The sequence below is a fragment of the Nicotiana tabacum genome, chromosome 6 (genome assembly GCF_000715075.1).
Source record: "Nicotiana tabacum cultivar K326 chromosome 6, ASM71507v2, whole genome shotgun sequence".
NCBI classification, from domain to species: domain Eukaryota; kingdom Viridiplantae; phylum Streptophyta; class Magnoliopsida; order Solanales; family Solanaceae; genus Nicotiana; species Nicotiana tabacum.
Window position 1 is genome coordinate 14744672 of NC_134085.1, and position 15315 is coordinate 14759986.

A 15315-nucleotide genomic window follows, 5' to 3' on the forward strand; every position below is an offset into this window, starting at 1 on the left:
GTTAACTGTGGAGTACGGCGTATAGGCATGGTGACGAGTATCTATACGTCGGTGTCAAGCATGCCCGTGAGTCTTGTATGGTAATTGTTATGACTCCGTTGTGGTTTATTGTGCTTCATATGAGGATTATCATTATTGTTCCCTTGCCGAGATGTTATTGTCATATTTTGTTCCCTAAACGGGATATGTGTTGTGATATTATTGTTCTCTTGCCGGGATGTTGTTGTAATATTATTGTTCCCTTGTCGGGATGTTGTTATATTGCTATTATTCCCTTGCCGAGATTTTTTTTATAATTGGTGCTGATAAATGAAATGGGAGCGTGTTGCACGCCTGCAACGGTAATATGTGAAATGGGAGCGGGTTGCATGCCTGCAACGGTAATATGTGAAATGGGAGCGGGTTGCACGCCTGTAACGGTAATATGTGAAATAGGAGCGGGTTGCACGCCTGCAACGGTGATATGTGAAATGGGAGCTGGTTGCACACCTGCAACGGTAATATATGAAATGGGAGTGGGTTGCACGCCTGCAACGGTATTACATGTGTATCTGTTCTTCTTATTTCCTTATCTTTGCTGGTACTTGATTTATGACATTCCTTATATTTCTCTACTGTTGTATTGTTGTTATCTGTTACTCCACGCAGCATGTTTCCCCCGCCCAACTTTAGTTGTAATTATCTGTTTCTATTTCCGTTGTATATGATTTAACTGCACAAGTTTATTTGGTAGTTTGGTTCTAGCCTCGTCACTACTTCGCCGAGGTTAGGCTAGGCACTTACCAGCACATGGGGTCGGTTGTGCTGATACTACACTCTGCACTGTGTGCAGATACTAATACCGGAGCGTTTGGACCACAGTGAGGGTGCTGTCTTCAGTCCACACAGGCGATCCAGCTAGTCCTGCAGACGTCCGTGGGCCTTGGCGTCTCCTCCTATCTTTTCTCTTTCTGTTTTATTTATTCAGAGACAGACTTATGTATTTCATTCAGACCTTTTTTGTAGTATTCTTAGACAGTCTGTGACTTGTGACGCCAAATTCTGGGTAGTTTTGTACTTCAAATTATGTAGCAGTGTTTGGTTGGAATATTAAGTTTCGGCTTTTGCATTTCCGATTATTTAATCTTATTCCGTTGTTTAATCGCTTAGTATCTTACATTGTTTAATATGCTTAATAAAAAGGGAGATGAATTTGAAATATTCGGTTTGCCTAGCTTCCATGAGTAGGCGTTACCACGACTCCCGAGGACGGGAAAATCCGGGTCGTGACAAAATGATGCAAGGACGAATTTCTATTAGATTATTCTGGCTTAATTTTATACATATTTAAGCGAAAGACCTTAATTTTTACGTAGACTTCTACATAAGCTCATCAAATCTTTTGAAAAGAACAAGTAAATAAAACTTGAAAACTGAGTAGAACAAAGTGATTTTTAACCTAAACTAATCTTGAACTTTATCAGCAATTGTGATTCAGTAACTAAGATAGGATAAAGCAAAATAATCTCATTTTCTGTTGTTTACCATATAAGTACTAATTAATAAATAGAGTAACAATTAAAGGTAAAATAAGGATCACAAATTTGAGATGTTCTAACAATCATTGTTTTTGACGGTCTTAATAAGGAGGTACTAAAATAGAAGGAAAGAATTAGGTATTTTTTTAAGGATGTTACCTGCTACATATATTTTTTACATATTTTTAAATTAAATAATTATCTCCGTATTTTAAGATCTTGAAAAGCTCTATTAATCATTCCTCGACTTGGGTGCGCAGTCCGTATAATTTTCCGAAAAGTTTTTATGTGAAAAACATATTAAAATGTGAATTAGAACTTTAAAACTCAAGTGAGTTGACTTCGGTCAATATTTTGAGCAAACGAATCCGGATCAGTATTTTGATAGTTCAAGTAGGTCCGTATCGTGATTTGGGACTTGAGCATATGCCCGGAATCGAATTTGGAGGTCCCTAGCTCAAGTTATAGCCATTTAACGAAAACTAGAAATCTAAAGGCTAAAAGTTTCCAAAGTTTGATCACGGATTTGACTTTATTGATATCAGACTCGAATTGAGATTCCGAAAATTTAGAATAGCTCTGTTATGTCAATTATGACTTGTGTGCCAAATTTGAAGTCATTCTGAATTCAATTGGTATGTTTCGGCACAAGTTTTGTAAATTGAGAAGTTTGAAACTCATAAGTCCGAATTGAGGTGCGGATTATAATTTCGATGTTGTGTGACGTGATTTGAAAATCCGTGTAAGTCTAAATTATGTTACGGGACTTGTTGGTATATTTGAAAGGGATCTCAAGTGAATCGGGTTTCGGGGTGAATTTAAAGCGAGTTTGGACATTTGAACACTTTGGAGTTGTTCCGGATCGTGGGGGGCGCGGACCGCGCATTTTGGAGCGCTGTAGCGCGGGAACAGGCGCGAACAGCGGCAAAACTTTGCGTCCGCGGCCAGAAGCTCGCTGACAGCACCAGAATTTTCGCTGACATCGTAATTATGTTCGCGGCCGCGAAAATGAGAATCCGCAGGTTCTTCGGAAACTTATATCTTTTGATCTACAAGGAATTTTGAGATGATTCAAAAACGAAGGTTGTAGCTTTTTGAATCTAGTTTTCAGAAATATATTATAAAAGGAATTTGGACATCTTTAAAGAGAGTTATGGTCAAAATGCTGAAGTCTGGCAGTGAAGGGCCTCAAATAGCGCTGACCGCGCCATTTTTATGCAGCCGCGCAAGCTGACAAGCGTGGACTGCGGAGAAATTTGGCGTCTGCGGTCAAGGAAAATCAATGGTGTCCTATAAATCCGAGATTTAGGTTATTATTTTATTTTTAGACTTTGAGAGCTCAGTTTGAGACGATTTTTCGTGAGTTTTTCAAGAAATTCATCGGGGTAAGTAATTCTAACAAAGATTTGGTTAACATACATGAATATATCATTATTTTCATCATTCAATTAGTATTTTGAGATGGAAATTTGAGAAAAATTGTAGAAACTTCATAAACTATAATTTTAAGATCCAAAGGGCGATCCGATGCCGGAATTCGATAATTGTTATATGGTTGAACTTGTATTGAAACGGGTGTTCGAATTCATAATTTTTCATCGGGTTCCGAAAAGTTGGTCCCACATTGGCTTTTTGTTGACTTTTCCGAAAGTGACTTAAATTAAGTCTCTTCGAATTATGAACAATTTCTAAAGCTCCAATTGAATTGTCGGCCAATAATTTGATAGATTTAATTGGTTTGGAGACTAATTCAAAAGGAAAGGTCGTGATCGAGTAATTGATTGAAATTGCAAAGCAAGGTAAGTGTCGTGGTTAACCTTGACTTGAGGGAATAGAACCCTTGAATTAACCTATTATGTGAATTTCATGTGTACAGCGTATAGGCAAGGTGATGAGTGCTTATACGTCGTCAAATTAATTGTTTGCATAATTTTTCTGAAAATCATAAATTATTTTAAATCATGAATTAATTGTTACTTGATATTTTGTAATTATTATTTTCTTTGTTATTTATATTTAGACTAGTATTGTTACTTTGATCGCTTTTATCATGTTTACGGATAATTTGGTGATAACTGAGTATTGAATTCAAAGTTGAGCTTGATATTGTAAAATCATATATTGAGGTAAGACGTGTTGATATTTCTATTTCTCTATTGATATTGCTCATTATTTGGGTGAGACAGAGTGTTAAAGCACGAATGGGGATGCCGTGCAATATTTTGGTGAGTGAGTGTTAATGCATGAAGGGTGATGTCGTGCCATATTGTGAGAGTTAAAGCAAGAAAGGTGATGTCGTGTCATATTATGAGAGTTAATGCACAAATGGTGATGTCGTGTCATTTTATATTCATTATTATGTGAGGAAGAGTGTAAAGCACGAAGGGTGATGGCGTGCTATTTCTTATTAATTATATGGTGAGGTTGAGAGTAAAAGCACGAAGGGTGATGCCGTACATTTTCCTTTACTATGTTACTTGTTATTATTGGATCAAGGTATCCTTGCTCAATATTATGAATTGAATTTATGCTATAATTGCTACATGCTTATGTGATTTATGTAACTTAATTGCTACTTGACATTTAGCACATTAAAAATTAAATTGCCTATTTCCTCCTTAGTTTCCACAAATAGTTTCTACTTGTCATTATTTGTTTTCTAAATGAATCATAATTATTGTGTGTTTTGTTGTCTTATGAATTCGTATTAATTGTTGTATTTATTGGAGCAATTTCATTTGGAAGAATTGTAATTTATATTGTTTGGGGAGCAGGTTGCACGCCGCGACGGAAATAAAAATGAATATATTATGGGAGCGGGTTGCACGCCGCAACAGAATTTAATATGATTATATTATGGGATCGGGTTGCACGCCGCAACAGAATTTAATTTGATTATATTATGGGATCGGGTTGCACGCCGCAACGGAATATGTTTGAAATGATAAATGGTTATGACTGTCGATTTGGCCTCTACTGCTGAAATGGTGCATCTGTTTAAATTCTATTCCAGTTTTCCTATTATTGTTATTATTATTATTATTATCGCGTGCAGGTTATTGTAAGTGACCCGCCTTAGCCTCGTCACTACTTCGTCAAGGTTAGGCTCGACACTTACCAGTACATGGAGTCAATTGTACTGATACTACACACTATACTTTATTGTGCAGAACTGGAGTTGGTCCTAGCAGCGCACATAGACTTGCTCGGATTCAGCTATTCAGAGGAGACTTGAGGTATAGCTGCATGGCGTTCGCAGTTCTGAAGTCCCCTTCCACTTTATCATAGTTGTGTATTTTTTTTCAACCAGCTTTATTTTCATTCAGACCTTTATTTGTATTATTCTAGTAGCTCGTGCACTTGTGACACCAGTTCTGGCATGATTTTTAGACATCGCTATTATTATGGATTAATCACTTTATTTCAGATTTTATTTCCATATTGTTTAGTTGTTATTAATTAAGTCAAAATTGTTTAAAATGGTTAATATTATTCTAACGTTTGCTTGCCTAGCAAGTAAAATGTTAGGCGACATCATGGTCCCAAAGATGGGAGTTTTGGGTCGTGACAATAACCTATTAGTGTAATTTTTTTAGTATTATCAATCTACACAAATTTAAGGTCGGTAGTAATATGAACATATTATAAATGTCAAAGGAATTATTGTTATCTGGATTTCCTCGATAGGTCATATTGTGAGACATATTTCATTGTAACGACCCAGCCGGTCGTTTCATGAGTTACCACTCCGTTTTCCCCATTTCTGCTTCTTATTGCTTTGTTTATCAGTTCTATGTGTGATCGGGTTAGTTGGCTCGGGTTCTGAGAGGTTTTGGTAAGGTTTGAGACACTTAGTCTCTTTTGAGGAAGCTTAAGTTGGAAAAGTTAACCAGATGTTGAATTATATATTAAAGGGCTCGGATGTGAGTTCCGATGGTTCGGATAGCTTCGGGAGGTGATTTGGGACTTATGAGCGTGATCAGAATGTGTTTTGGAGGTTCGGAGTAGATTTAGGCTTGAATTGGCGAAATTGGAATTTTGGCATTTTCTGGTTGATAGGTGAGATTTTGATATAGGGGTCAGAATGGAATTTCGGAAGTTGCAGTAGGTCCGTGGGGTCATTTGGGATGTATGTGCAAAATTTTAGGTCATTCGAACGTGGTTTGATAGACTTTTTGATCTAAAGCGGAATTTAGAAGATTTTGGAATTCTTAGGCTTGAATCCGATGCAAATTTGGTGTTTTGATGTTGTTTTGAGCGTTCTGAAGATTGGAACAAGTTTGAATGATGTTATGAGATATGTTGGCATGCTTGGTTGAGGTCCCGGGGGCCTCGAGTGAGTTTCGGGTGGTCAAACGGACTATTTCATGTTGTGAAAGATTGCAGAAAAACTTATGTGTATGTTGTAGACAATTGGCCTTCGCGTTCGCGAAGGGTTAGCAGGTGAGGCTAAAGATTTGGCAGGTCCCACGTTCGCGAAGGGCTGGGCCATTGAGCTACGCGTTTGCGATAAGGGGAGTCGCGTTCGCGAAGGTTGGAGTCAGGAAACATCAAGTTCGCGAGAGGTCAGACACGTTCGTGAAGGAGGCAAATGTGGTCAACATCAGTTTGTGCTTCACAAACACGAGGCTTTGACCGCGTTCACAAAGATGGTTTTGAATGCCTGGGTAGAATGTTTAAATAGTCACTGTCCGCGATTTTGAGGATAACTTTCACCATTTTTGGGTGATTTTGAAGCTTTTTGAAGAGGATTGAACAGGGATTCAAGGGGAAACACTTGAAGGTAAGATTTATGGACTTAATACTCGATTCTAATGTGAATTCTACCTAATTAATCATGTAATTTAAGCCTAATATTGAAGAGCTAGAGCTTGTAATTGGAGACCTAGAATTTGGAATTTGAGGGGTCGTTTGTGGTTGGATTTTGATGCTTTTGATATGAATGAACTCGGGGAGTGATAAGGAGTCTATTGATGTAATTTTTATCGGAATCCAAGACATGGGCCCGGGGGTCAGGTTTGGCCAATTTCGGGATTTGTGTTGTAATTTAATTTCTTTCGAGTGGGCTTTGTTCCCTTAGCATATTTTGATGGTTTTGCACTGATTTTGGTTATATTTGGAGCATCCGGAGGCCGATTCGAGAGGCAAAGGCATCGCAAGCTACAGATTGGACCGGATTTCACATCGTTGTGCTATATTGAGGTAACGCACATGCTAGATGACGAGCGTGGGGTCGTGCATCATTGGGGATTGTGACTTAGTCCATCCCGAATGACTGTTTTACCGCGTATTTAACTGAAAACTGTTTGCTATCATCATGTTTTGGGATGAATGCCATATTTGGGCTTCCTGCCAACTATTTGGACTTTAAGGGATTTTTACTGATATTTTTTCACTGTTTTGACTTTATACTTGTATTCAGTCATGCTATATTCTACTGTTTTCATAACTCAGCCAAGTTTACTCTATTTTAACACATTAAATGATATTCTAAATGATAGTTTGTGTTGAGCATCATGTTTTACTATTGCCCGAGTGGCTTATGAAATTCCGACTGAGTAAGGCCGAGGGCGTGTATTGTGAGGATACACTAATTTATGATTATGAGGACGAGGGTCTGAGATTGTACGCCACGAGGTGGCTTGTTGATATGTGGCCGAGAGCCTACTCATTATTCCACGAGATGGCTTGATATTGCGCTTGGTCCGTAAGGGGCCCCTCCCGGAGTCTGTACACCCCCAGTGAGCGCGAGTACCCATTGTGATCTGAGATATAGCCCGAGGGGCTGGTGTTGTTCCATGTTGTGGCCCGAGGGGCTGATTCTGTTGGTATTGTACCCGAGGGGCGATTTTTATGTGTTTATCTTTTCTAGCTGTCTGTCATTTACTTATTTAACTGTTAAAAATGGTATTTTCATGAAGCTTAAACTGAGCTAAGATGTTTTTAAGAGATTTCACTGTTTTACTGCACTTACTGGTTTTACTCTGCCTCTGTATAGCATGTTGTTATGTTTTTACGTGATTTCTTATCGCTCAGTCTTCATTTATTATTATTACTCACTAAGTTGGAGTACTCACTTTACTCCTTGTACCCTGTGTGCAGATTCAGGCGCTTCAGGTCCCGCTAGCGAGTGTTGGTTCTTCCAGCTCAGGCGGATTCAGAGATTCACTAGGTAGCTGCTCGACGTTCACAGCCCAGTGCTTCTCCCTCTATCTTATTTTCTCTTATTTTAGTTCTGTAATAGACTATGTAGACTCTTCCTGTTTTTAATCAGTTAGTTGATTCTCATGACTGGTGACACCCCGATGTCGGGCTATGTCTATTCCGCAAATTGTATTATTCACCGTTATTTTGGAATTATTATCATGTTAAAGACTTAATTTGTATTATATTAATTGCTTAAGAATGAATTGGGTGTGTGTCGGCTGACCTTGTCTTCATGAGAGGTGCCATCACGACCGGGTCTGGGTTTAGGGTCGTGACAAGTTGGTATCAGAGCCTAGGTTACATAGGTCTCACGAATCATGAGCAGGTTTAGTAGAGTCTCACGGATCAGTACGGAGACGTCTATATTTATCCTCGAGAGGCTGCAGAACCTTTAGGAAAAACTTTATATTCTTGAAATTTTTGTCGTGCGAATCTGCTGATCCGAGTGCTAAACTTCTGTTATTCTATTCTCTCACAGATGATGAGGACGCGCGCTACCGGTCAGGATGGACGACCACCAGTACCACCAGCTGTGGCCACTAGAGGCCGAGGATATGGTCGTGGTCGCAGTAGGGGCAGGGGTGTGGCCCGCACAGCGGCTAGGGCAGCACCTGCATATCCACCAGCCGCCCCAGTTCAGGATCAGGTCCCAGTTGTGGATGCTCCAGCAGCACCAGCTCAAGCACCAGTTGTGCCCATTATGATTCCGGGTCTTCAGGACGCCTTGGCTCAAATTCTATCAGTATGCACTGGCCTAGCTCAGGCGGTTTCAGTTACTACAGGCGCAGCTACTTCTCAGGTTGGGGGAGGCACTCAAACTCCCGCCACTTGCACACCTGAGCAGGTCGTGCAGGGACTTTAGACACCGGGGGCAAATCTAAGCCAACCAGTTGCAGCTGCTCAGGACTATGTAGCTCCTGCCATGCTAGAGGACGAGCAGCGTAGGTTGGAGAGTTGGTAGACTTCAGCCTCCGACTTTTAGTAGTGCAGAAGGCGAGGATGCCTAGGGTTTCTTGGACAAATGTCAGAGGATTCTTCGCACAATGTATATTCTGGAGACCAGCGGGGTCGCTTTCACTACTTTTTAGTTTTCTGGAGTTGCCTTCACTTGGTGGGAGGCTTATGAGAGGCGTAGGCCTGTTGGTGCAGCACCCCTTACCTAGCAGTAGTTCTCCGTTCTCTTTCTGGAGAAATATGTGTTGCAGTTTTGCAGAGAGGAGCTGCGCAGGCAGTTTGAGTGGTTGCATCAGGGAGAGATTACTGTGACGCAATATGAGATGAGGCTCTCTGAGTTAGCTCGTCATGCTATTTGGTTGGTTCCGATAGATAGAGAGAGATTAGGAGGTTTGTGGATGGCCTCACTTATCAGCTTCGTATTCTCATGACTAGGGAGAGGGTGTCTGGTGCTAATTTTCAGAAGGTTGTTGACATTGCTTGTGAGATTGAGTCAGTTCATTGCTAGGAGCGAGATGAGAGGGAGGCCAAGAGGCCTCGAGGATTTGGTAGTTATGGTAGTGCTCCTTCGAGAGGTTAGTTTCAGCACGGCAGAGGTCGTCCATTCAGGCATGCTCAGCCAGCTCGGCCAGGTTATCGTGGGACGTCATCGAGTCATGGTTCTCACGGTTCTCATCAGGGCCAGTCATCACTTAGTGCCCTTCAAGCTCAGAATTCGTCCTGTGCTTCATCAGTTTAAGGCTCTTCTATGCCATGTGCATCTGCTAGTCATTCTAGTGCTAGGGGTTCCCTTTAGTCCCCGTCTCCAGCACCCAGAAGTTGCTATGAGTGTGGAGAAGATGGGTCATATGTGGAGGAAGTGTCCTCGTCATCCTGCGGGTTCATCTCAGCAGAGGAGTCAGCCATCGACTTCAGCACCAGTTACTTTACCACCTCCCACCCACCCAGCTAAGGGTGGAGGTCAGTCATCTAGGGATCTCCCTAGAGGGGGAGGTCGATCAGGTGGTGGTCAGGCCCGTTTCTATGCACTTCTAGCTAGACCCTATGTTATTGTTTCCGATGTTATTATTATAGGTATTGTCTCAGTCTGCCACAGATATGCTTCTATATTATTTGATTCTGGTTCCACCTTTTCTTATGTGTCATCATACTTTTCTCATTATTTGGATACGCCCCAGTCTCTTGTTTCACCTGTTCATGTTTCTACTCTGGTGGGAGATATTTTTATTGTAGACCGTGTGTACCAGTCGGGTGTTGTGACTATTGGAGATCTGGAGACCCGAGTGGATCTGTTGTTATTGTGTATGGTAGACTTCGATGTTATTTTGGGCATGGATTGGCTATCTCCGTGTCGTGCTATTCTGGACTGTCATGCTAAGATAGTGACATTGGCTATATCGAGTGTGCCACGGATTGAGTGACGAGGTTTGACTAATTAAGTTCCCAGTAGGGTAATCTCATTCTTGAAGGCCCATCATATGGTTGGGAAGGGTTTTCTTTCGTATCTAGCCTTTGTGAGGGATGTCGGTGCAGAGACTCCCAGTATTGATTCTGTTCTAGTTGTGAGGGAGTTTCCCGATGTGTTTCCTGCAGACCTATCGTGCATGCCACCGGACAGGGATATTGATTTTGGTATTGACCTAGTGCCGAGCACTCAACCCATTTCTATTCTATCATATCGTATGGCACTAGCGGAGTTGAAGGAGTTAAAGGAGCAGCTTCAGGAACTCCTTGATAAGTGGTTCATTCGGCCTAGTGTGTCACCTTGGGGTGCGCCGGTTCTATTTGTGAAGAAGAAGGATGACACTATGAGGATGTGCATTGATTATAGGCAGTTGAACAAAGTAACAATTAAGAACAAGTATCATTTGCCTCGCATTGATGATTTATTCGACCAGCTTCAGGAGCGAGAGTGTTCTCCAAGATTGATCTCCGTTCAGGTTATCACCACTTGAAGATCAGGGACTCGGATATTCTTAAGACATCTTTCAAGACCCGATATGGTCATTATGAGTTCTTGGTGATGTCTTTTGGGCTGACCAATACCCCAGCAACATTCATGCATTTGATGAACAGCGTGTTCCGGCCTTATCTCGACTCGTTTGTCATAGTTTTCATTGATGATATTCTGGTGTATTTGTGTAGTTAGGAGGAGCACGCGGAGCATTTGAGAGTTGTGTTGCAGAGATTGAGGGAGGATAAACTTTATGCAAAGTTCTCCAAGTGTGAGTTTTGGCTCAGTTTAGTGGCTTTCTTGGTCCATGTGGTGTCCAGCAAAGGTATTCAGGTTGATCTGAAGAAGATAGAGGCGGTTTAGAGTTTGACCAAACCGTCATCAGCCACAGAGATTCACAGCTTTCTTGGTTTGGCGGGTTACTGCCGCTGGTTTGTTCAGGGATTTTCATCTATCGCATCGCCCTTGACCAAGTTGACTCAGAAGGGTGCTACATTTGTATGGTCGAATGAGTGTGAGGAGAGCTTTCAAAAGCTCAAGACAGCCTTGACCACAGCTTCAGTATTAGTTTTGCCATCAGCTTCAGATTCATATACCGTGTATTGTGATGCTTCGAGAGTTAGTATTGGGTGTATATTGATGTAGGAGGGTAGAGTTATTGTTTATGCTTCTCGTCAATTGAAGCCCCATGAGAAGAACTACCCCGTTTATGATTTGGAGTTGGCTTCCATTATTCACGCGTTGAAGATTTGGAGGCATTACTTGTATGGTGTGTCTTGTGAGGTGTTTACAGATCATCGTAGCCTCCAACACTTGTTCAAGTAGAAGGATCTCAATTTGAGGCATCGGAGATGGTTGGAGTTTCTAAAGGATATGATATCACTATATTGTACCATCCAGGGAAGGCCAATGTGGTGGCCGATACTTTGAGCCTAAAGGCAATGAGTATGGGGAGTTTAGCATATATTCCAGTTGGGGAGAGACCTCTTGCAGTTGATGTTCAGGCCTTGGCCAATCGGTTCGTGAGGTTAGATATTTTGGAGCCCAGTCGGGTATTAGCTTGCGTGATTTCTCGGTTTTCCTTATATGATCGCATCTGAGAGCGCCAGTATGATGATCCTCATTTGCTTGTCCTTAAGGAGAGAGTTCAGCATGATGATGCCAGAGATGTGACTATTGGTGATGATGAGGAGTTGAGGATGTAAGGCCGGATATGTGTGCCCAATGTAGATGGGCTTCGAGAGTTGATTCTGGAGGAGGCCCATAGTTCGCGGTATTCCATTCATCCGGGCGCCGCGAAAATGGATCAGGATCTGAGACAACATTATTGGTGGAGGAGAATGAAGAAGGACATTGTGGGATTTATAGCTCAGTGTCTCAACTGTCAGCCGGTGAAATATGAGCATCAGAGACCGGGTGGCTTGCTTCAGCAGATGGATATTCCAGAGTGGAAGTGGGAGCGGACCACCATGGACTTTGTAGTTGGGCTCCCACGAACTTTGAAGAAGTTCGATGCTATTTGGGTGATTGTGGATCGGTTGACCAAGTCCGCGCACTTCATTCTTGTGTGTACTACCTATTCTTCAGAGCGGTTGACAGAGATCTATATCCGGGAGATTGTTCGTTTGCATGGTGTCCCAGTTTCCATCATTTCAGATAGGGGCACTCAGTTTACTTCGTAGTTTTAGAGGTCTATGCAGCGAGAGTTGGGTATTCAGGTTGAGTTGAGCACAGCTTTTCACCCTCAGATGTACGGATAGTCTGAGCGCACTATTCAGATATTGGAGGACATATTGCGTGCTTGTGTCATTGATTTCGGAGGGTCATAGGATCAGTTTCTACCATTCGCAGAGTTTGCTTATAATAACAGCTACCAATCGAGTATTCAGATGGCTTCATATGAGGCTTTGTATGGGAGGCGGTGTATATCTCCAGTTGGTTGGTTTGAGACGGGTGAGGCTAGGCGATTGGGGACAGGCTTGGTATAGGATGCTTTAGAAAAGGTAAACGTAATTCAGGAGAGGCTTCGTACAGCGCAATCGAGACAAAAGAGTTATGCTGATAGGAAGGTTCGGGATGTGTCCTACATGGTTGGTGAGAAGGTTTTGTTAAAGGTTTCGCCCATGAAGGGTGTTATGAGGTTTGGGAAGAAGGGTAAATTGAGTCATCGGTTCATTGGGCCTTTTGAGGTGCTTCAGAGGATTGGGGAGGTGGCTTATGAGCTTTCTTTGCCACCCAACTTGTCGAGTGTGCATCCGGTATTTCATGTTTCCATGCTCCAGAAGTATATTGGGGATCCGTCTCATGTTTTGGATTTCAGCACGGTTCAGTTAGATGATGATTTGACTTATGATGTGGAGCCAATAGCTATTTTGGGGTGTTAGGTTCGAAAGTTGAGATCAAAGGATATAGCTTCAGTAAAGGTGCAGTGGAGAGGTCAGCCCATGGAGGAGGCTACCTAGGAGATAGAGCGGGAGATGCAGAGCAGATATCCTCACCTGTTTGAGGCTTCAGGTATGTTTCTTGACTTGTTCAAGTACGAACGTTTGTTTAAGAGGGGAGGATGTAACGACCTGGTCGGTCGTTTCATGAGTTACTGCTCTGTTTCCCCTATTTTTGCTTCTTATTGCTTTTTTTATCGGTTTTATGTATGATCGGGTTGGTTGGCTCTGGTTCGGAGAGGTTTTGGTAAGGTTTGATACACTTAGTCTCTTTTGACGAAGCTTAAGTTGGAAAAGTCAACCGGATGTTGACTTATATGTTAAAGGGCTCGGATGTGAGTTCTGATGGTTCGGATAGCTTCGAGAGGTGATTTGGGACTTAGGAGCGTGATCGTAATGTGTTTTGGAGGTCCGGAGTAGATTTAGGCCTGGATTGGTGAAATTGGAATTTTAGCGTTTTCCGGTTGATAGGTGAGATTTTGATATCGGGGTCGGAATGGAAGTCCGAAAGTTGCAGTAGGTCTGTGGGGTTATTTTGGATGTGCGTGCAAAATTTTAGGTTATTCGGACGTGGTTTGGTAGACTTTTTGATCGAAAGCGGAATTTCAAAGATTTTGGAATTCTTAGGCTTGAATCCGATGCGAATTTGGTGTTTTGATGTTGTTTTGAGCGTTCCGAAGGTTGGAACAAGTTTGAATGATGTTATGGGATATGTTGTCATGTTTGGTTGAGGTCCCAGGGGCCTCGGGTGAGTTTCGGGTGGTCAAACGGACTATTTCATGTTGTGAAAGATTGTAGAAAAACTGTTGTGTATGTTGCAGATAATTGGCCTTCACGTTCGCGAGTAGGCCCTCGCGTTTGTGAAGGGTTAGCAGGTGAGGCTGAAAATTTGGCCTTCACGTTCATGAGGGAGGTCCCGCATTCGCGAAGGGCTGGGCCATTGAGCTACCCGTTCGCGAGAAGGAGAGCCGCGTTCGCGAAGGTTGGAGTCAGGAAGCATCGCGTTCGCGAGAGGTCAGACGCGTTCGTGAAGGAGGCAAATGTGGTCAACGTTAGTTTGTGCTACGGAACGCGAGGCTTTGACCGCTTTCACGAAGAAGGTTTTGAAAGCCTGGGCAGAATGTTTAAATAGTCATTGTCCGTGATTTTGGGGCTAACTTTCACCATTTTTTGGCGATTTTGAAGATTTTTGAAGAGGATTGCAGAGGGATTCAAGGGGGAACACTTGGAGGTAAGATTTATGGACTTAATACTTGATTCTAATGTGAATTATACCTAATTAATCATGGAATTTAAGCCTAATATTGAAGAACTAGGGCTTGTAATTGGAGACCTAGAATTTGGGATTTTAGGGGTCGTTTGTGGTTGGATTTTGATGCTTTTGATATGAATGAACTCGGGGAGTGATAAAGAGTCTATTGATGTAATTTTTATCGAAATCCGAGACATGGGCTCAGGGGTCAGGTTTGGTCAATTTCGGAATTTGTATTGTAGTTTGATTTCTTTCTAGTGGGCTTTGTTCCCTTAGCATGTTTTGATGATTTTGATTAGATTTGGAGAATCCTGAGGTCGATTCGAGAGACAAAAACATCACGGGCTAGAGATTGGACCGGATAGAGGTGAGTAAGTATTATAAATGTTGTCCTGAGGGTATAAAACCCCTGATTTCACATCGTTGTGCTATATTGAGGTGACGCACACGCTAGATGACGAGCGTGGGGTCGTGCACCATTGGGGATTGTGACTTAGTCCATCCCGAATGACTATTTTACCGCGTATTTGACTGAAAACTATTTGCTATCATCATGTTTTGGGTTGAATGCCATATTTGGGCCTTGTGCCAACTATTTGGACCCTTAGGGGATTTTTACTGATATTTCCTCACTGTTTTGACTTTATACTTGTACTCAGTCATGCTATATTCTATTGTTTTCATAACTTAGCCATGTTTACTCTGTTTTAACACATTAAATGATATTCTAAATGATAGTTTGAGCTGAGCATCATGTTTTTTGTTGCCCGAGTGGTTTATGAGATTCTGATTGAGTAAGGTCGAGGGCCTGTGTTGTGAGGATACACTTATTTATGATTATGAGGCTGAGTGTCTGAGATTGTACGCCACGAGGTGGCTTGTTGATATGAGGTCGAGAGCCTACTGATTATATCACGAGATAGCTTGATATTGCGTTTGGGCCGTAAGGGGCCCCTCCCGGAGTCTGTACACCCTCAGTGAGCGCGGGTA